General features: G+C 48.0%; 1 pseudogene across 1 annotated transcript in view; it reads right to left on the reverse strand.

Moving 5' to 3' along the window:
• The window catches only part of LOC146866703 (lysine-specific demethylase 5B-like), a 501,879-nt pseudogene that overhangs the window by 400,306 nt on the left and 79,914 nt on the right, over positions 1-21,659 (reverse strand). The window contains exon 4 of the transcript XR_014966529.1: positions 14,537-14,892. The product of XR_014966529.1 is annotated as a lysine-specific demethylase 5B-like (transcript). The remainder of the gene's footprint in view (positions 1-14,536; positions 14,893-21,659) is intronic.

Consider the following 21,659-nt stretch of genomic DNA (forward strand, 5'->3'; position numbering starts at 1 on the left):
GTTATGTAACAGCTCTCCTGTTTACATAAGGGCGTGTTTCCCTTGAGTTATGTAACAGCTCTCCTGTTTACATAAGGGCGTGTTTCCCTTGAGTTATGTAACAGCTCTCCTGTTTACATAAGGGCGTGTTTCCCTTGTATGACAGGAATTCTTGACAAGAGGTATTAGTTATTGTTTTTCCCTCTTGGATCAATTCATTAGCCCTATTCCTGTATTTTTCAGGGAGATGGTGCATGATGGTCTCTAACTCATCATAATGCGCCCTGTCGTATCTGGCCAATAGCGCTTGTGTGTTGGCGATACGCCATATATTGGCGGCTTGTGACGCAGTGCGCTTCCTTGACGCGTCTAGGAGCTTGGACTCTTTGTCAGGTGGTGGTGCTTCGCCTGGCGCCTGAGAATTTGAGCTCTTCCTAGCTGTAGATACCACTAGGGAATCCAATGGTGCAGGGCCTTTGATGTATGAAGGGTTTGTGGGGGCGGCTTTGTATTTTTTCTCTATACGGGGGTTTAGGACCCTGGCCCTGACTGGGTCTTTAAAAACCTCCGGTGCATGTTTGATTACTCCCTTTAACATAGGTAGAATGTCAGTAGACCTATGTGCATTATCGAAGGTGTCTAGTAGAAAATCTTCCTCCACTGGGTCAGTATGTAACTCCACCCCGTGGTAGTGTGCCGCCCTTTGTAGTAGGTGGTGAAAGCCTAACGAATCTTCAGGTGGGGATGGCCTAGATGGGTAAAGGTCATCCTGTGGGACATCTGGGATGTCCGGATTGTTATAGTCGTCCCATGGGTCTGGAGATCCAGTAGGGGTGGGGTCTTGTGGCACATCTGCTGGATCATAATAAGGGTCTCCTAAATCATCTGGGACAGGAGACAAGGTTGGGGAACGATGAGGCATGGGTGGAGAGGGTGGAGGTGGGGAGGGTGGAGGAGGTGGGGAAGGCACTCTGAACAGGGAGGTAGCAGTGTCTTTCCTCTTGGGAGGTGGAGCTGGTTTGTCCAAGTGTCTCTTTTTTGAAGACAATGTCAAATGTCCAGTTTTTGGATCCTTGGTGAGTGTCTTTTGCAGAGAGTCCGGTGTAAAAAGTTCTTGCGACACTGGTTGTTTGGTCGGCGCCGAAGTTTTCGGGGCCGACGGCTTTTTAGGTTTGTCTAAGCCGTGCTTCTTTGGGACCTCCGATTTTTTGGTCGGTGCCGAAGAGGGCTTCGGCACGGGAGTGTCAGTGCCGAGGGCCTTGTGATGTTTGGTCGGCAGCAGAAGGGCAGGTTTCGACACCGAAGGCTTTGGTGCTGGGTTCGGTGTAGAGGTGGAGGCCGATCTTTTCTTTGGTGCAGAAGGGTGTTTTTCGGTACTGCTGGTCGGCTGGCTCGAGCCCGAGCTTCCGGAAGGCTTAATAGGCTTCTTTACCGGGCCCGAAGGTGGGGTGTGAGAAGCATATCCTTGGTCTTGCCTAGGCCCGAAGGCGAAGGTGTGACCGAAGCCTTTTTGGGCATCGGCGTGGGTGTGGGGGTATTGTACTCACGCCCCTCTGCGCCGGGGTGATGTCCTCCACATCTGAGTCGTCGGCCTCGGAAGCACTGACGAGGTCGTCGTCCTCTTCTCCGATGTTCTGCTGTCCCGGAGCTTCGACGTCGTCCCCGAAGATGTCAACTGGAGCGGAGGTCGAGGAGTGCGCCATGTTGCGTCTAGCCCGTCGATCTCGAAGAGTCTTTTTAGAGCGAAAAGACTTGCAGGCGGGACAATCTCGGGCCTCGTGTTCAGGTGAGAGGCAGAGGTTGCACACCTCATGAAGATTGGTGTGGGGAAACTTGGACCAACATCGAGGGCACTTCTTGAAGGGAGTTCTTTCCATCAGCCGAGGCCGGAGCCGGAATAGGCCCGAAGGCCGCCGTCGACGACCGGAATCGAAGAAGTGCCGAAGAGAAGGTGATTAAGAGGATTTATAATCTGAAGAATCTCGATGAGCGAGGATTTTTGCGTCGATCGTTGAACTGTAAAAGTTCGGAACCGGAGCGCGAAGTATTACATCCGAGCCCGATGGCGGAAAAAAACAATCTGAGGATGGAGCCGAAGCCCATGCGCAATACGAACCAAAGGAGGAGTCACCAACCTCGTGACTTCCAAAGACTTTCCAAGAGGAAAAACAAACTGCAAACATCCGGGCCCAACACCAGATGGCGATCTATGCACAGTGTATAATCTGCAGCTCATATGCCTCGAACAGTATGTTGTGGGGAGTGTGGTGGAGAAATTAAGAGATTTGGATCAGCTGGAGAAGTGTTAGTACTGATCTCCTTTCGTTTTAAGGGTATTTCAGGTACTTCTGAAGTGTCCAGTTGCCTCTTTTTTGGAGGCTTGGCAACTACTTTGCCAGTCTGTGGATCAATAAAAAGAGTTTTTGTTTTGGATCTGAAAACTCTGGTACAGACTGTGGGTAAAATGTATTTTTTCGGTGCTGAAGATTTTGGGTCCGAATGTTCTTTGGACCGAGTGTCTGAGGTCCTCTGTGGGTCTTGGACTCCTTATGTTTTGTTATAGGAGTTTGTGGCTCCGAGAGTTTTTAGTGCCGACAACTTTTTTGGGTCCGAAGTTGTTTTCGGCTCTGAAGATTTTTTCAGTTCCGACTGTTTGTCCTTGGTCTGTTTCGATGCCGAGTACTTCGGCATCGAGGCTGTCTTCGGTGCCGACGAAGACGGGCGTGGCACATCTTTGGTCTTGTGCTTCGGTGCCGAAGGTGACTTTTCGGCACTGGAAGGGGGCTGGCTTGAGCCCGAGCCGGAAGGCTTATCTTTAGGTTTCATAGCCGGGCCAGAGGGCGGGACTTCTTAGCCATTTTGCCGGTGTCTACCAGAGGGCGAGGGTGTTACTGGAGCCTTAGGTTTGGGTTTTGGGAGAGGGGTTTCGGTACTTATGGACCGCTAAGCCGGGGTGATGGTCTGCTCTTCGACGTCGGCCTTGGAGACGTCTTTTTCATTACCTTGTTGCTCCAGCTGGACATTGGGATCTGCTCCGAAGATGTCTGGAATCGAGCTTCTTCCACAAGACATTTCGTGACATCGAGCCCGACGATCACGGATGGTTTTCTTCGACCTGAACGATGCACAGGCCTCGCAGTTTCTGTCTTCGTGCTCCGGGGAGAGGCAGAGATTACAAACCTCATGCAAGTCCGTGTGTGGGAACTTAGCACCACACCCGGGGCATTTTTTTAAAGGAGTCCTTTCCATTGACAGCAGGCGTGGTTGGCGCGGATAGGCCCAACGGCCCGTGTTCAAGATCGAGGTGTTTGTTTTTAAAGATGCGCGTCAAAAGGGAAACGTGATCGAGACAATACTGTCGAGTGGAGAGGGATTGCACGTCAAATGGGGGTTCGAAACCGACCCAGAGCGCAGCAAGTTACATCCCAATCCTTTGGCAGAAAAAAACAATCTGGAGATGGAGTCGATGCCCATGCGCACTATTGTCCTAAGGAGGAGTCACGTACCTCGTGACTACAAAGACTTCTTCCAAGACAAAAACAAACTGCAAACATCCGAGCCCAATACCAGATGGCGATCTATGAGCAAGTATACTATCTACAGCTCATATGCCTCAAACACCATGATAAACCGCCTAAAAAAAACAAAATAATTCCTTTAACTGAGGAGGTGGTTTACCATCCAAGGCTGCTGACTTTGGAGCAGGAGAACAGGGTTCGAGCCTTGATGTAGGTAGTAATTATTATCTCCTGCTCAGTTCTCTTTATTAAAAATAAATAAACAGCATCTCGGAGAAATGCAAGCAGCCATCAGTAGCGCTGAAGTTCCTTCTCAGGGAAATACGAGTGCAAAGTGTCTTACGAAGCAGCAGCCATTGCTGTCCTGTAAGTGCCGTGTACAATAATAAAGTAAGTAGTTCTCTGGATTGCTAATGAAAGCTCCAGAGTTAGGGCACTAGTAAAAGAGCCAGTCCTCATGGGAGGTAACAACAGGAGACAGGGTGGTACTCGGGAGGGACTAACAAGGATAATAACAAAAGGGAAGCCAGCGTTTGCCAAAGACAATGCCACCAGCAAATGAAAAATATGGGCGGGGCTTCCACTCCACTTCTAAAACATACCCTACTACAGCATGTCTCGCAGAGCGAGCAGCACATGCGCTGCAACGCTAGGCTCGACCTAAAAAGGGTACAAGGCACACCAGAATGCTACGAGTAACATCCACTCCAGGGATGAAGCAGAAAAAAGGCAGCAAGGTCGATGGCACAGGACCAAGGTAACCCTGGGGGCAGTGGCGGAATATGAACCAATGCAATAGAGTTATAGCCTAACACAGAACTTGAAAGAACATTGGCAGAAAACCTTGCCAATGCCTAGTAAACACAGAACAAGAAGTGCCAATGCACTAATAAAGGTCTTAGGCCAGAACTAAAAATCTATCCAGGCCAAGGATCTTGTCACTCGTTCCATTACCTCTTATATGGGAAGAAGGATGCCACTAAATGGAAGAAATGCCCCATGGATATAGGAGATACCCCTAGTGTACACTGGAACTCACATGCACTTCTTGTTCAGAGACAGATAAACTGAAGTCCCTATAAGGGATACTAAGCATCAGAAGTAGATCCCAAAATGCCTATAAGGCATACCGAGGATGGCCCCCGTAGAACAGGGAACGAGCGCATCTGCACAACGCAAGCAAAATACCCTCTGTAGAACAAGTACTCAGGTAGAAAAACTACCTTCAGAAAGAACCTTTAAGAACAGGCGCACAAAAGGTCACAAAATAACATCCACCTGAGATAACTGGACACTTCAACTGTCACCGACAGTATAAGAAGAATAAAAGTGCCTGCAGCAAGGAGGAACACCTCACTGGGTGTCACCCTGGAAAAGGAGGGCAGAGAGGTTTGAAAAGCAAAGTCAATGAGCTCCGTCCTGTGATTGCTCATATGTGAAAGAAAAAGGGATCTTTCCCCAAATAAACGCACCACAAGAGTACTAGGATAACAGACAGCAGAGTTAAGAATCTGCTCCATCCGGATTATCTCAAAATAACTGCATAGCAGAGTCGGCATGTGCACCAAATACACATGCACATCAACAGGTAAATAAATTAAGGTGGCTTGAACCGCCTCCGAAAACCCAGGTGTGTGCAACAAGGTATTCCGACGTAGATCTCCTGAAGAGTTCATAGCTCAATCTCCAGAATCAGTGGTATCCATACCACAGCAAATGATCAGTTTAGCTGCTTGTTACCCATCCCGTACTAACTGAAGAAGATTGTTCTGGGTCTCTTCTAGAAGGAAGGGCAGCAGGCGTTCTAATGAGTCCCACAATATATGGGAGAAGAGTCCGTGGACACAAGTAGTATTATGGGACCGCAGTGCAGAACTGGTGAAGGAGAAAATATGCCTGCCACAAGTGTCTAGACTTCTGGACACTTTCCAGCGGGACAGCAGGGGGTAAACAAATATCAACATTTTGGGCAGCCAAAGCAGGCTGTACCCCAAAACTATGAGGAGGTGGATGTCCGAGGAGACATGTCGGGTCACCAGGGGCCGTACAGTGTCTGTGGGAAATAAAGTGATCCACAAGGGTCCCTGTTTCAGCCCAAGCCCTCAACAGAATATCAAAAAGAGCCTCACTATGAGGAAGCATCAGCTCTACTCCTGATTGGCCTTGATGCAGGACGCCAAGTAATGGATCTGTCGTCAATTCCACAGAAGGAAGCGCCACATCCAAAATGACATAACTCGTCTGAGCATATCCCCCAGAGAGGAGAAGACTCCAAGCCGTTAGCTTCACCCAACCTAACCCAAACCACCAGCTAGACTCCATAAGAGGTTGAACCGTGTCAGAGATGGGATGGTGAAACTCTAAACCCTCTCCATAACTGTGTTCCTCAGAAGGAAAAACAGGAGGGAGGACTACAGAGAGCCGATGAAAAGAGTGACACAGGTGGCTCCACCGGCGCCGCATCAGACACAGTCTGGCGCCGAAGAGCAAATGCGTCTGAGTCAGAGAGGGGTAGTGGTGGAGCAGTAAGTGCGCTGTCATCAGTAGATCAGAACCGGACACCGTCGTCTGAGCCAGGCCCCGAAGGTGGTAACCCCGAAGGGTTGTGCACAGGCGTCTAAGCCGATTTGGAATCTAAACTGAAGCAGACGACGAACGCGCCGGTGTGTACAAAGGCACAGCCTTGTGCATCACCTTAGGGTCCAAGGACGCTCCAAGGGAAAGTGAAGACCCAAAAGGCTTTATGTGGCGAAGTCAGGAACCTCTGCAACTTCAAACGCCTGCGTCGAGATTTACCTTGGGACGCCGATGGATAAGGACACCCACAGGAACGGCTTCTGGATCGGACTCGCAGGCGGTTTGTGGAGCACGAGGGGGACAGAGGTCGAGGGGAAATCTTGGAAGACTGACATTCACACCGCTAGGAGCTTCCCTCGATGTTCCCTTAGTGCCTTTGGTTGAAGTTGACGACAAGAGTCGCACTCCTCTGAGACAGAGTACTCCCCCAGGAACCATATACAAAGTGAGGATCCGTGGCAGATATCTGTGCTACAAGGCCTGAACCCCGAGGACATGAAAAGTTGTTTAAAGGCACACTGTTTAGTTTGAAGAAACAGTCTAGGTAGGCCAAAAAAAGACCTGAGGAACCACTGATCGGATCCGCGTTTTAAGCACGGAAAAGAAAAAAACTGACGTCAGGGAAGGGCTTATATCGAGTCCGTCGACGTCACATCCAGGGAAAGGAGTCGCTAGACACCCGCTACTGACGCACAGTGGTACTACTGTAAAAATTATGCCTGGGGAGAATTAGAAGAGAAGGAATCTGCGGCTAGATGTCTTGATCAGATATGAGATCCGCAAACCATTTAGCTTGAGTTAGAAGGTTTGACAATTTTACCTTAAGCACCCTTTTGTAGGAAGCTGGCTCTCTATATACTAAACCAAAGTTGGGTATAGTGTGCACAGCGTCCAGTGGAACCCAAAAGGTAGGCAGAAGTAGATAGCACCTCACTCTATTTGTGGTAGTGTGGTCGAGCAGTAAGGCTTTATCAGAGGCATATTCTTACACAGTGTAGTATACCTAGATACTACACTGGGACATTTCCTGTAAACAGGTAAGTAAAATCCTTTTGGATAGTTAGTACAATTTAAAAGAGTTTCTTTAGGTTTTCCAACTCCACACTTAGAAACTTTCATAGAAAAACAGTCAATGTTGTCCTATGGAGGAAAATAGTGTTATCGGTTTAAAGGTCAGTACTTTGTTGTGGTGGTTGGTGCTCTGGGTTTAACCTCAGGGATCCCCCAGGGTCAAGGATGCACTCTTGTTACACCCTCAGCGGCACTAGAGTGGCCGGGTGCAGACTGCTGAGGCCCACTGTTATCCAATGGGGGATAGAGGGCCTCCGATTGGTGGCTGCTGACGAGCAGGCCACTAGGTTGTGGGAGTAAAGCTCCTTGACTTAAGCTCAGGGTAAATGGGGGTTTAGGCCAGCACAAAAGATGCACCCTCAGGGGCACAGGGGCAGCCGGGTTCAGAGTGCTGTTTTGGCGTCGGGTGCCCTCTAGCTTTCAATGGAGGGTCTCCAGTTTGCAAAAGCACTGCAGGCTCGGGGACGAGTTCTTCTGGGTGCGACCACCACTTGGAGGTAAGTTGGGATCTTGGGGGTTGGTTAGGTACCGTCGGTTGGGCCACCCAAGGCCGTGGGGCATCGGGTGCAGGGGTGCCTTTTAGGATCTTCTTACCAGCTGCTGGTCGCGGTTGGGGGGACCTTCCGGTTTGAGGCTGCAGGCGTCAGAATCGCCAGGGAGACCTCCTCTTGGTGTTGGGCCACTCTAACTCGGGCCGTGGGTGTAGGGTGCAGAGTGGTGCACACTCGCGGATGCTTGCGGAGCTGGAGACTGGTGTTTGAACAAATCTGGTGTTCACGGGAGACAGAATCTTTGGAATTGAAGGCAGGCAGGTCCTCCGGGTTTCTAGAGATTGCTGGCTGCAGGACACACCGGTATTTCGCTGGAGCAGGTTCGAGGTGTGGACAGGCCGGTAGGGCTGGGGCCAAGTCAGTGGGCGGCCTCCTCTTGTTAGCTTCGCAACGGCTGTTCGGTCCTGCTCTTTTTCTTTTTGCAGGTTCTTGTCTGAGGAAGCAAGTTTCAGGGGTGCCCCTAAACACTAGATTTAGGGGCGTTACAGGTAGGTAAAGGGGAGGGACCAATGGGTCCCTTCCCTGGGGTGGGTACACCCCCAATTGTGCCAACCTCCAGTGGGAGGGGGGCATAAGCATTTCCCTGGTTGGCTGGGTCCCCCCATCTGCAAGATGGCGGGGACTGAGAGTTGTGCTTCACCTCGCCTCCCCCACCTGTTGGGTGGAGTTGGCAGAGGTGGGCACACCTTCTGGGCTGTCTAGTTTTTACCACCTGTCTTCCCGCTGAAAAGGAGGGGGGACAGGAAGGGGGCCTGCTCCTGCTAGCAGGAGAGGCTGGGGGTCGCATTACAAAGGCTGCCAGGCCTTGAAGCTCCCCTGCCACAGATGGCTCTTCCTGGACTGGGGAAGGTGTGAACACCTCCGTCCAGGACAGGCTTTGTTTCTGGACTCAGGGAGCGTAGACTCCCACCCTAGGGGTCAAGAAACATGTCTCGTGGTGGCAGGCTGGTGTGTACTAGTCAGGGAACCCACCAGAGACAGGTTGTTTTTCAGGGGGCATCTCTAAGATGTCCTCTGTGTGCATTTTTCATTAAATCCCACACTGGCATCAGTGTGGGTTTATTGTGCTGAGAAGTTTGATACCAAACTTCAAAGTTTTCAGTGTAGCCATTGTGGTGCTGCGGAGTTCGTAATGACAAGCTTCCAGCACCATATACTCTTAATGGCAGCACTGCACTTACAATGTCTAAGAATGGACCTAGACACTGTAGGGGTACAGGGCTCATGCACCTCTACCCTCACCACTGGTACAGGGTACCAAGCTAGAGGGGGGACTTATCTATGCCAGGGCAGTGGGTTGTAGGCATGGCACACATGGCTGTGTGCCATGTCGACTCTGCGCTTTGTTCTGCACTAAAACACGCAGCCTGCAAAAGCAGTGTTTATGTGGAAAGGTACCGGGCCTCTAAGGGTGGCACATAAAGTGCTGCATCCCTTAAGAGGCCTTCCCTGGTCACAGTGCTCTGGGTACCGGTGCTACCATTTACCAGGGGCTGACCTGTGGCCAGAGATGCCAGTTGGGTTAGGTTTGGGGAAAGAACACAGGCCCTGGGAACCTGATTGGCAGGGACCCAGTGCATATCAAGTCAAAGTGCATCAGTAGTTGTGAGAAAGTGCCATCTTTCTTGCATGGTATGCCCCCGCTTTTTGCTGAATTGCTGTATGTACTTTGACTGAGTGTGTCCTGGGCTCCTGCCAATCAGGTGCCCAGGGCCTATGTTCCTTCCCTAAAAACTATGCTGAAACCTAAAACCCAATTTGGCAAACCCTGGCCTCTTATCACACCCTGGTAAATGGTACCCTAGGTACCCAGGGCCTTGTGACCAGGGAAGGTCCCTAAGGGCTGCAGCACTTATTGTGCCACCCTTAGAGGCCCTGTACCCTAACACAACCACACTGCCCTCGCAGGCTGAGTGTCTGGGTACAAGGCAAAACAAAGAGTCGACATGGCACACATCCCTGTGTGTGCCATGCCCACAACCTACACTGCCCTGGCATACATCAGCCACCACTCTAGCTGGGTGCCCTATGCCAGTGGTGTGGGCACAGGAGCATGAGTCCTGTGCCCCTACAGTACCCAGGTCCATTCCTGGGCACTGTAAGTGCAGTGCTGCCATTTAAGAGTATATGGTGCTGAGAGCTCCACGGCACCATAATGGTAACACTGAAGACTGAGAAGTTTGGTATCAAACTTCTCAGCACATTAAACCTGCACTGATGCCAGTGTGGCATTTAATGTACAAAGCACTACATAGAGATGCCCTCTGAGACCTAACCTACAATCCGGTCTGGGAGGCTGCCTAGGCTGCCACACAGCAGACATGTTGCTGGACCCCTTGGTGGAGAGCCCCCCGCTCTCCTGGGCCTGCAACAATGCACATCCTGGGCAAGGTGCTAGGTCTCCTCCCCCAGGATGGGCAGGGGGAAGCTTCAAAGGCATGCTGCCTCTGTGAGCTTCTCCAGGCCACTTGCTGTACCCAGAAAACTGGCCCCCATCGGTTCTGACCCCCACTCTGGCGGGAAGACTGTCCGGAAACCCCAAGTAAGGACAGGGGATGTGCCAACCTGCCAACCCCACCCTTCAGGTGGTGGAGGCGAGGTGAAGCAGATCTCCGGGCACTCGCCATCTTGAAGATTGGAGGCCCTGCCCAATCAGGACTAGGCTACTGCCCCCCTCCCATAGGAGAGTGGCAGGATAGGGGGTGTACCCCCCCCAGGGCAGGGACCCACTGGTCCCTGACCTTTACCTACCTGTAATGCCCCTAAATCTAGTATTTAGAGGCAACCTGAACCTTCCTTCCCCAGATTCCAGATTCCGAAAAAGCAAAAAAGAGCAAGAAGAAAGAAGACCTGCCGTGCAGCTGCTAAGAAGAGGAAAACATCAACTGCTTTGGCCCCAGCCCTACCGGCCTGTCGACCCTCGAACCTGCTAAATCCCGGCACCTCTTGTGGCCAGCAACCTCACAAACCCCGGAGGACCTGGCTAACTTGTAACTGTGAGCAACTGGGACTCCCATGAGCAGTGGCTCTGCTCAAAGCAAGTTTCTAACCCCTGGCATCAGCTCGGAACCGCGTCCCCCCAGCGACTGTGACCCTGAATCTGGCACCCAAGCACTCACCTCGATGCTCCTGACGATGACTGCAGTCTCAGAACCAGGGACCCCCCCAACCGCGATCAACAGAGAGTAAGATTTCCCGACACCAAAAGGCACCCCTGCACCCTGCGGCCCCTTGTGCCCGACTCCTGGGTACTTACCTATCCTCCAACTACTCAACTTACCTCTCGAAGTGGTGGTGGCACCTGAAGAATCTTCGTCCCCGAGCTTGCAGCCTTTGTTCATCCTGGAGCTTTCCCATTGAAATCCATTGAGCGCCCGAAGGCTCAAAAGCACCCTGCACCCAGCCGCCCGAGTGGCCCTGGCTGTGTAACTTCTACACCTACCTACTTCCCCATTTGCCCTGAGCAAGTGACCAGGAGCCCAGCTCCCACAGCCACCAACCAAGGCTCCCCTGCCTCCAATAGGATAACATTGGGCCTATCTCACTCTGCACCCGGCCGCCCCAGTGCCGCTGAGGGTGTAATAACTGTACCAACCTGATCCTGGGAGACCCCTGAGTCTGTGCCCAGAACCTCAACTCTGCCAGTCGAGTACTTACCCAAAAGCCGATAATCCAAATTTCTTCCATAGGGTTACATTGACTGGTTTCTTCTGAAATTTCTTCTGTGAGGAGTTTCTAAAACTTTAAATATTCCCCTAAAATCACCCGAGTAACGAAAACAGAAATACTCACCTGCTATTAGGAGAGATCCCAGTGCTGGATCTTGGTGTCGAGCACTGACCCTGAAAAGTACTCACAACCGTACTTACCACTAACCCAATTTTCTTCCACAGGAAATCACTGACTGTTTTTCTGTGAAATTTCTTCTAAGTGTCGATTTTTGCAAACTACAAATGCTCTTTAAAAATCGTACCCACTGTCAAAACGTAATTACTTACCTGTTTTAGATAGAGGTCCCAGTACTGAGCCTAGGAGCCCAGCCCTGGATTACAAAACTAGCAAGAACATACTTTACCTGTAACTTGAATTGTCTCCCATAGGGAATCACTGACTGTTTTTCTATGTAATTTCTTCTAAGTTTCAACTTTTAAAATAGCAAAATATTGCCTAAAAATCACAACAGTAACTAAAACGAATTTACTCACTTGTTTCCAAGACCTGTCCCGGGACTGAATCTAGGATCCAGTCCTGGAGTTAGAAAAGTAATCCTGAAAGTGATCTATTGCAAATAACTTAAAATTCACATTGAGCTCAAAGTATTATTGTGTTTGATATTGTGTTGCCTTTTGCAACAAACTAACTATTGCATTCAAAAGTCAATTGCCTCTTGCAAAGTATTTAACTAAAGCATCTCATTCTGAGAAAGTATATTTTGATACCTATTGTTGGTTCTAAAATAAAACCGTATATTTTTATATACAAACCATTGGCCTAGAGTTCAGTTCTTGAGTGTGTAAGACCATTTACTGACTGAGTGTGTACAACAAATGCTTTACACTGTCCTCTGATACTGCCTTACTGCTCGACCAAGCTACCACTTTAGAGAGTAAGGTTATATCGAACTTTAGCCTCTGCCAAACCTCTGGGGGCTGTGGACTCTGTACACACTGTACCTATTTGGGAACAGTATATACAGAGCCACTTTCCTACAGTTATACATTCAGAATGTTCCATACATGTATACATTAAGAATGTTTCATCAATTATTTGTGAATTTAATGTATTTATTGATTTGACAATGTAGTTCTATCTTCCATTTTCTTCCTTTTGGGTCATATGCATGTTTTCCATTTATTTACATTAATTCTGTCTATGGTTTCCCTAAGGAAAGGGGATATGTTGTGAGTTAACGATTGCATTCCTTTTCCTTAGCTACACCTTCTCTACTGCTCAGCCAGGATGAGCGCTGAATGCTTGCTGAGGTCATAAAATGCATGGGTGCCTGGTGATGTGCTGAGTGCCAGTTGGAGTGTGCAGGCTGAGCAGCAAGGAGGCTGCTCCTGGTGGGGCTGTTATCGACTTACCTGGAACATACCTTGTAACTAAGCTTAAATAAACCATCTATAGAATATACACCTCAGCTAACGGACTTCTGATTATGATTACCACACACACCTTTTGGGACTCCCTGAACTCTGTGCACACTATACCTCCTACTGGTATAGTATATTGAGAGTCAGCTTCCTACAAGATGAAAGGCTGGTGCAGACCAGTCAGACACACACTAGTGGTTTGGCAGTCTTTAAGAAAGCACCTCTGAGGTGCCCTCTGAGTGCATTTATCAATGAATCCAACACTGGCATCAGTGTGGGCTCATTAATCTGTAATGTTTGGTACCAAACATCTTGGAATTCGGTGAAGTCATCATGGAGCTGTGGCATTCGTAGTGACAAGCTCCTAGCCCATGTACTCAGTATGGCTTCACTGTGCAATTAGGTCTAAGAATGGACTTAAGACACTGTAGGGGGGGAGTATCTGCTCATGCAGTTGCCCTCACATTAATTATAGTGCACCCTCCCTTAGGGCTGTAAGGCATGCTGTAGGGGTGACTTACGTTTGCCTCTTGCAGTGAAGGTAGGCCTGGCACACAGATGTGTGCCGGGTCGACTCTTAACTTTATCTGCACCAAAACACGCAGGCTGCAGTGGCAGTATGCTTGTGTTTTGTGAGGGGTCTCTTAGGATGGCACAATACATGCGGCAGTCCTTAGAGACCCTCATTGGTCACAATGCCCTTGGTACCACAGGTACCTTTTACAAGGGACTTATGTGGGCCAGAGGTGCAACAATCGTGGAAACAATGGTACAGTTTTGGGAAAGAACACAGCACTGGGAACCTGCTTAGCAGGAACCCAGTGCACATTCAGTCAAATATGCATCAGTCAGGGAAAAGCGGGGGGTAATCGTGCCAAAAGGGCCACTTTCCTACACTGGCTCTTCACCATCTTTTTCAAACTTGCTTCAGGAGGTTTTTGAGGATGCCTCCTTTCTCCTCCCATTGTGTCCTACGATAGAGGACGAGAATTGCAACTGAGTTGGCTACTAGCCAGTGGGGAGCTACTCCTACTGCCACCCGAAGCCAGAAAAACTACCCAACATCGAGTCAGTGCTCATGTTACTCGAAGAGGAGGAGTCACACCACACCTTGTGACTTGAGAGACAGTAACTTGCAAACGTACGAGCCACACAATAGATGGCAAAGGTACAGTAAGCATGTGCATCCACAGCGATACATGCAGGGAGTGTGTGTGTGTAAGTTTGTTTTCAGGTGTCCCCACACATAAGCAGGACTATTCTACTTTAATGTTTATCAGTGAGAATGAATCCTACAATGCCGATGTTTTAGTTAGAGAAACTCAGAGGTCATTTTGTCTCCAATTTAAAAGAAATTTCCTGGCTTTTGCAAAATTCCAATTACATCTTGAAACATAACAACATCTTTTCAGTGGTAAAGATGATCAAACTACGCACATAACCAGCTCAAAACCAAGCCCCCACCACATGAACATGTTGTTCCAGTGTACAAAAAGAGGGTACAAACTGTTTTCTGTGGAGAGGTGCATTTAAGAAAACTTGCAGGGGCTAATGCAGATTAGAGGCCCATACCCAGTGCTTAGGCTTATCAGAAATTCATTTTGAGCACGAGAGACCATGGCGATGCAGACAAGGTCAGCATATGGGGTGATACAATATTTCTCCCACTATTAGCACAGTCACATTCAACATTTGAGAGCATTGGGTACTATATATATTGACACTGACAGCAGTCAGAATTGTTTACCTGGCCTTGATGAGGCTTCGGGCCTTATCATCCCAGTGTTCAGATACTGTCAGCAGTTCCTGCAACCTCGCCATTGCTTTCTCCACTGTAACATGAGGAGCCAAACAAACTCCTACGTCTATGAGTCGTCTCATATCATCCAAGGTCAGGGTGTTCGAATTGCTGCATGCCTGATTTACATTTTGTAACCATCGAACCTGCTCGAGCCTCTCGCGCAACTCCCCGATCTGCGGAATTTCTATATCAAACTCAAAGCTGACATCCAGTAGTTCTTGTAGCTCAGAGACATTGGGCTTCTCCTCAGAGAGGAGTCTTTGGCTCTGTTGTAGGAAATCTTCAACTCTGGTCAGATGTTCCTAAAATCAAGAAATGAATTTAGTAAGTGCAGATACGGTGTACATTCATAGGATCAAGAAAAAAAATACTACAAAGGAAATAATGGACTGATTATGAATCTTATATTTTTTTATCTTTTAAAACAAAAGGTTTCTTTTCTGCAAAAATTAAGTTTCAGTGTAGAAATTAATCAGTCAAAGGCTTTACAGTTTTCCTTGATACTAGGACCTTGAACAATTAACTTTTTTTGAGAACCCTGGGAGTCACCAGCACCACAAGGCCAATGGCACTGGATATCATACAAACTTGCATTATGGGAGATGTGATTACTTCAAGTCTATAAAATATAGACGATTTTCATATCCCAGGAGAATCACATTCAATCAACAATAGAGTGATATGCTGCAGATCTGTAGGGTGCAGCAGATTATGTCTGCAGCAATGTTTATATGCAACAGCAAAATAAGCCATAGTATAAATGTCACTTGCAATTTTAAGTTTCAAAATAGAAAATTTTTATTGACCTGTGAATAGGCATGCCAGAGTGAGATCCTGGAACATAAACCAGCATTTTGAAATAAAAAATGTTGAGCTCTGAACCTTGCTCCTTAAAGCAAAAGTGGAAAAACAAATCTGAAGTTGGCATTTATGCATTGGGGGAAATTTTGGGCTTACCTTCGACATGTTAGGGGGCTGGCTCTGCACACCACTGGTTGACACTCAAAAGAAAAGAAAATGAGAATAGCGAACAACTCCAAACACAGCCACTGGATGGTGGAATAATGGGCACCTGATGGACTGAAGACACCTGTAAGTAATGTTTGCTTTAACTAACGCTCGCGAGGCAGGTCTGTTTGATTAGTGTGTCTGCAAGAATTTCCCTCTCCAGGCAAGTGATGTGCTGTATGCACAATATTTATGAGCTATGACGTCCATTTATGTAGAGCCATTCTGGACCTGCAGAAAAGGATCAATTGTGACTGATCATAGAGGACAGGTCTTCTTACCTTTCCTCTTGGAAGGTTGGGCGATACTTTCAGGGTCCAACACTTTTTTCACCCTGCTTTCGGCTCTGTGCTCTCTAGTACTGACACACAATCTCAGTGATGACAAGCACTGCTGCATGGGTTTTAAGTTCTACCTCAGCCCATGCTGAGGTTTCCAGGTCATTACCAAGCAGACATGCAGCTAGAAGCTTTGGAGAGACCACTACCTGTTTCGGGCCAGTAACCAGCCTCCAGTCTAATGTCACCATAGCCATGGCATGGTTAGCAATAACACTGTCAGCATTGGTGACTAGCTAAGTTTCCCATTCAGGTATTGCTCTGGGGAAACCAGTATATCTCTCACCATAGTGACACTGGCACCTGTATCCCCCAGTGCTTCTATTCTATTCCCATTGATCCAAGGGCATTGCAAATCATTCTTTAAGTTGGGTGGCCATGCAGCTAAAGTGTCAAACTCAACTTCCCCCTCTGTGACTAGAACTGCTTCAGTGTGCAAACAGATTTGATGGCTACACCAGCAGTAGCTGTAGGTGGAGTAGGGGGTGTCTTGTTAGGACAAGTAGCATCTCCAGTTAAGTGTCCTAACTTCTTACAGTTGTTACACCAGGTCTTTAAGGGATCAAAGTTCTTTCCCCTGTACCTATTGTTGGACTTGGAAGAGATTTAGGTCCCACTCCCCTGTACAGATTTTTGGGGCCCTTTTGAAGACTCAGGATTTGTGTCTGGGGGATTCTCACCACCTTTCCCCTGGGGAGGTTTTGTAACCCCTTTCTTTTGGTCACCCCCAGTGGCTGTTTTTGGCACCCTTGTCTTGACCTAGTGGTCTGCCTTCTTTCGCAATTCTTGGGGAGAAATTAGACCTAGGTCTACCAAAAGCTTATGTAACTTTTGCTTAGTACAATTACTTAAAATTTGTTCTTTCATAAACAAATTGTAAAGTCCATTGAAATCATGCACATTATGTCCAGTTAACTAACCACCTAGTCTTTTAACTGAGTAGTCAACAAAGTCAATCCAGGATTGGTTGTGGGGTTTGTGGGTCCCTCTGAATCTAGTTCTGTATTCCTCAGTTGTGAGTCCAAAGCCCTTAATCAGCGTTCTCTTCATGAGGTCATAAGACCCAGCAACTGCCCCTGTAAGGGTCAGGAGACTGTCACTGCTGTTACTAGAAAACAGTTCTCAAAGGAGTGCCCCCCCCGTGTGACTTCTTCACTTTTCTCATTTCACAGGTCCTCTCAAAAGCTGTGAACCATTTTGTGATATCATCACTCTCTTCATATTTAGGGACAATCTCTTTGGGGATTTTACGATCATAAGATTGCTTTTCATCCTTATTTAGTAAATTGCTGCCATCATTGATGGGAGCTAAGCCCATCTCGGCTCTCTCTTTCTCTAGAGCCAGGAGTCTGGTCTCTAGATCCACTCTTTTGGTCAACCTTGCTAAAAGGTTGTCCTCATTGAGGCTGTCCTCAAAGTCCTCAGCAGCACCTGATCCACCTCTGTGGGCTCTAGGTGCTGAGGGGTTTATTTTTGGAGTCAGGGCCACTGGGGCCCTTCTCTCCCTATGAACTGGGGGAGGTTGGTAGTTATCCTCATATCCTCCCTCTACTTCTTCATTGTGTGAGAAAGTGCCATCTTTCTTGCGTGGTATGCCCCCACTGTTTGCTGAATTGCTGATGTACTTTGACTGAGTGTGCCCTGGGCTCCTGCTAATCAGGTACCCAGGGCCTGTGTTCCTTCCATAATACTGCATGAAGCCTAAACCCAATAGGGTCTCTGGCCACATGTCAGCCCCTGGTAAATGCTACCCAGGGCCTTGTGACCAGAGAAGGCCCCTAAGGGCTGCAGCACTTATTGTGCCACCCTTAGAGGCCCTGTACCCTGACACACACACACACACTGCCTTTGCAGGCTGAGTGTCTTGGTGCAGAACAAAACAGAGAGTCGACATGGCACACATCCCTGGCATACCTCAGTCACCCCTCTAGCTGGGTGCCCTATGCCAGTGGTGTGGGAACAGGTGCACACGCCCTGTACCCCTACAGTACCCAGGTCCATTCCTGGGCACTGTAAGTGCAGTGCTGCCATTTAAGAGTATATGGTGCTGGGAGGTCGTCAACACGAACTCCGACTCCGCCAACCGAGATCAACAGAGGGTAAGATTTCCCGACACCAAAAGGCACCCCTGCACCCGGCGCCCTGCGTCCCCTTGTGCCCAGCCCTGGGTGCCTACCTAACCTACAGCTTCCCAACTTACCTCTCAAAGTGGTGGTGGCACCTGAAGAAACTTCGTCCCGAAGCTTGCAGCCTTTGTTCAACCAGGAGCTTTCCCATTGAAATCCATTGAGCGCCCGAAGGCTCAAAAGCACCCTGCACCCTGCCGCCCGAGTGGCCCTGGCAGTGTAACCTCTACACCTATCTACTTCCCCATTTGCCCTGAGCAAGTGACCAGGAGCCCAGCTCCCACAGCCGCGTGGCTTACAAGTCAGCAACCACCAACCAAGGCCCCCCCTGCCTCCCATAGGATAACATTGGGCCTAACTCACTCTGCACCCGGCAGCCCCTGTGCCACTGAGGGTGTAACAACTGTACCTACCTGACCCTGGGAGACTACTGAGTCTGTGCCCAGAACCTTAACTCTGCCAGTCGAGTACTTACCCAAAAGACGATAACCCAATTTTCCTTCATAGGGTAACATTGACTGGTTTCTTCTGAAATTTCTTCTAAGTGTGGAGTTTCTAAAACTTAAAATATTCACCTAAAATCAACCGAGTAACGAAAATGAAAATACTCACCTGCTATTAGGAGAGATCCCAGTGCTGGATCTTGGTGCCCAGTACTGACCCTGAAAAATATTCACAACCGTACTTACAATTAACCCAATTTTCTTCCATAGGAAATCATTGACTGTTTTTCTGTGAAATTTCTTCTAAGTGTCAATTTTTGCGAACTACAAATATTCTTTACAAATCGTACCAACTGTCAAAACGTAATTACTTACCTGTTTTAGATAGAGGTCCCAGTACTGAGCCTAGGAGCCCAGCCCTGGATTACAAAAGTAGCAAAAACATACTTTACCTGTAACTTGAATTTTCTCCCATAGGGAATCATGGACTATTTTTCTATGAAATTTCTTTGAAGTGTCAACTTTTAAAATAGCAAAATATTGCCTAAAAATCACAACAGTAACTAAGACGACTTTTATCACTTGTTTCTAAGAACTGTCTCAGGACTGAATCTAGGATCCAGTCCTGGAGTTACAAAAGTAATACTGAAAGTAATCTATTGCAAATAACTTAAAACTTCCATTGAGCACAATGCATTATTGTGTTTGAAATTGTGTTGCCGATTGCAAAAACCTGTAACCAGTATTTACAAAAGTCAATTGCATATTGCAAAAGTATTTACCTGAAGCATCTCATTCTGAGAAAGTATATTTTAATACCTATTGTTGGTTCTAAAACAAAATAACCATATACTTTTTATACAAACCATTGGCCTAAAGTTCAGTTCTTGAGTGCGTGAGACCATTTCCTGAGTGTGTGCAACAAATGCTTTACACTGTCCTCTGATAATGCCTTACTGCTCGACCAAGCTACCACTTTAGAGAGTAAGGTTATATCTAACTTTAGCCTCTGCCAAACCTCTGGGGACTGTGGACTCTGTACACACTGTACCTATTTGGGAGCAGTATATACAGAGCCACTTTCTCACAACAACCTCCCAGCACCATATACTCTTAATGGCAGCACTGCACTTACAATGTCTAAGAATGGACTTAGACCCTGTGGAGGTACAGGGCTCATGCACCTGTACCCTCACTACTGGTATAGTGCACCCAGCTAGAGGGGTGGCTGATCTATGCCAGGGCAGTGGGTTGTAGGCATGGCACACAGGGATGTGTGCCATGTTGACTCTTCACTTTGTTCTGCACCAAAACACGCAGCCTGCAAAGGCAGAGTGTGAGTGTAAAGGTAAAGGGCCCATAAGGGTGGCACAATAAGTGCTGCAGCCATTTGAGGCCTTCCCTGGTCACAGTGCCCTGGGTACTTGGGGTAAGATTTACCAGGGGCTGACCTGTGGATAGGGTGCCAATTGGGTTTGGTACAGGTTTGGGAAAGAGCCCTGGGAACCTGATTGGAAGGGACCCAGGGCACATCAAGTCAATGTTCATCGGTAGTTCTGGCAAGAGTGGGGGGTAACTGCAACAGAAACCCAGCTTTTCACAGATGGTTACATGTTTAAGGTTGCATGAATGGCTTGAGGCGGAATGGCCGTGAGGCGGTAGCATGCATGACCTGTATGCTTCATGGCAGCCACCATGACTAAGTTGATTACATGGAATGTCTGAGGCATAGTTGGCTTAGAAAAACGTTCTAGAGTATTTGCCTACCTGAAAAGGTAAAAAATAGCTGTGGCATGTCTGTTAAGAGACAAATATCTGGGGGGATACTATATCGTTTTTATGAAAATGCTGGAGAGGGCAATTATATGCTACCTCATATTCTGGATTTGCTAGAGGGGCTCTCATTTGGGTGGCTCCAGGGGTTCCCTTTCAGCATCTGCATCATGTTACTGACCCAGAAGGGAGATATGTTATCCTGTATGGGAAGTCTGATGGTAGGGAATTGTGCATTATTAACGTAAATGCCCCCGACGACAGCTGCTCCTCTTTTTCCCCCCGCCCTAACGGATGCGGCATCACCGTATCTGGGGGCATCAATATTGTTAGCCGGAGACGTTAATTGCATCCTTGACGGTTCAGTCGACCATGAGCCCCCACGACCCCACACTAAGCCTCGTATGACTGGCACACTATGAGACATTCTAGAGGGCATTCACTTGATCGATATATGGCGAGAACGCCACCCAACCACTCGACAGTTTTCCTGCCACACTCCTGCCACTAGAACCTTTAGCAGACTGGATTACTGGTTTATATCCACGACCTTGGGTGGAGCGTAAGAGGGATATCGCATAGTTTACCTGTCGGTGTAGTTTTGCAGCTTGAAGAATTTACTGGATTCACTATGCTGTGCATTATTTCGCCATCTAGTGGTTGGATCTGGAATTGTAGTATTTCTTTTTTTTTCTTTTCCATGGCCGGTGAGCGTCGACATACCACCATTTGGAATCCTTCTGTGAAGATGAAGTGCTTTCTCCGGAAGCTCCCACCTTTGGTCGCCATCTTTGGATTCTTTTTTTTTTCTTGTTTCATTTATTTCTTCCTCTTGTCTCATCTTTCTGGCGGAGGAGGGTGGGTTCACTAGTGAATCCAGAAAATTCTTCAAGCTGCAATACTACACCGACAGGTAAGAAACTATATGTTTTGCAGTGTGAATCTTTTCTGGATTCACTATGCTGTGCATAGACTTTGTAGCGGTTTGCTAGTCTTGTGGTGGTTGGGTGGAAGATGAGCGTTGGTTTGTGAAAATATGCTGCAAGACCTTTTGTCCTACTTGTGCTTCTTCATTCATTTGAATATCCATGCAATAGTGCTTTGTGAACGTGTGCACTGAAGACCATGTTGCTGCTTGGCAGTCCGCTTGAATAGGCGTACTTGCTAGAAAAGCTACTGTTGCTCCTTTCTTCCTTGTTGAGTGAGCGTGCGGTGCTCCTTGTAATGTCTGACCTGCCCGTTTGTGGCAGAACTGTATGGCTTGTGCAATCCATCTTGCAATGGTATTCTTTGTGACTGGTCGTCTAAGAAAACGGTTGATAAATGATATAAAGAATGGTTTTGTTTTCCTATATTCTTTGGTTCTTTCTATGTAGTACAT

Source organism: Triturus cristatus, chromosome 1_2 (genome assembly GCF_964204655.1).
Source record: "Triturus cristatus chromosome 1_2, aTriCri1.1, whole genome shotgun sequence".
Taxonomy (NCBI): domain Eukaryota; kingdom Metazoa; phylum Chordata; class Amphibia; order Caudata; family Salamandridae; genus Triturus; species Triturus cristatus.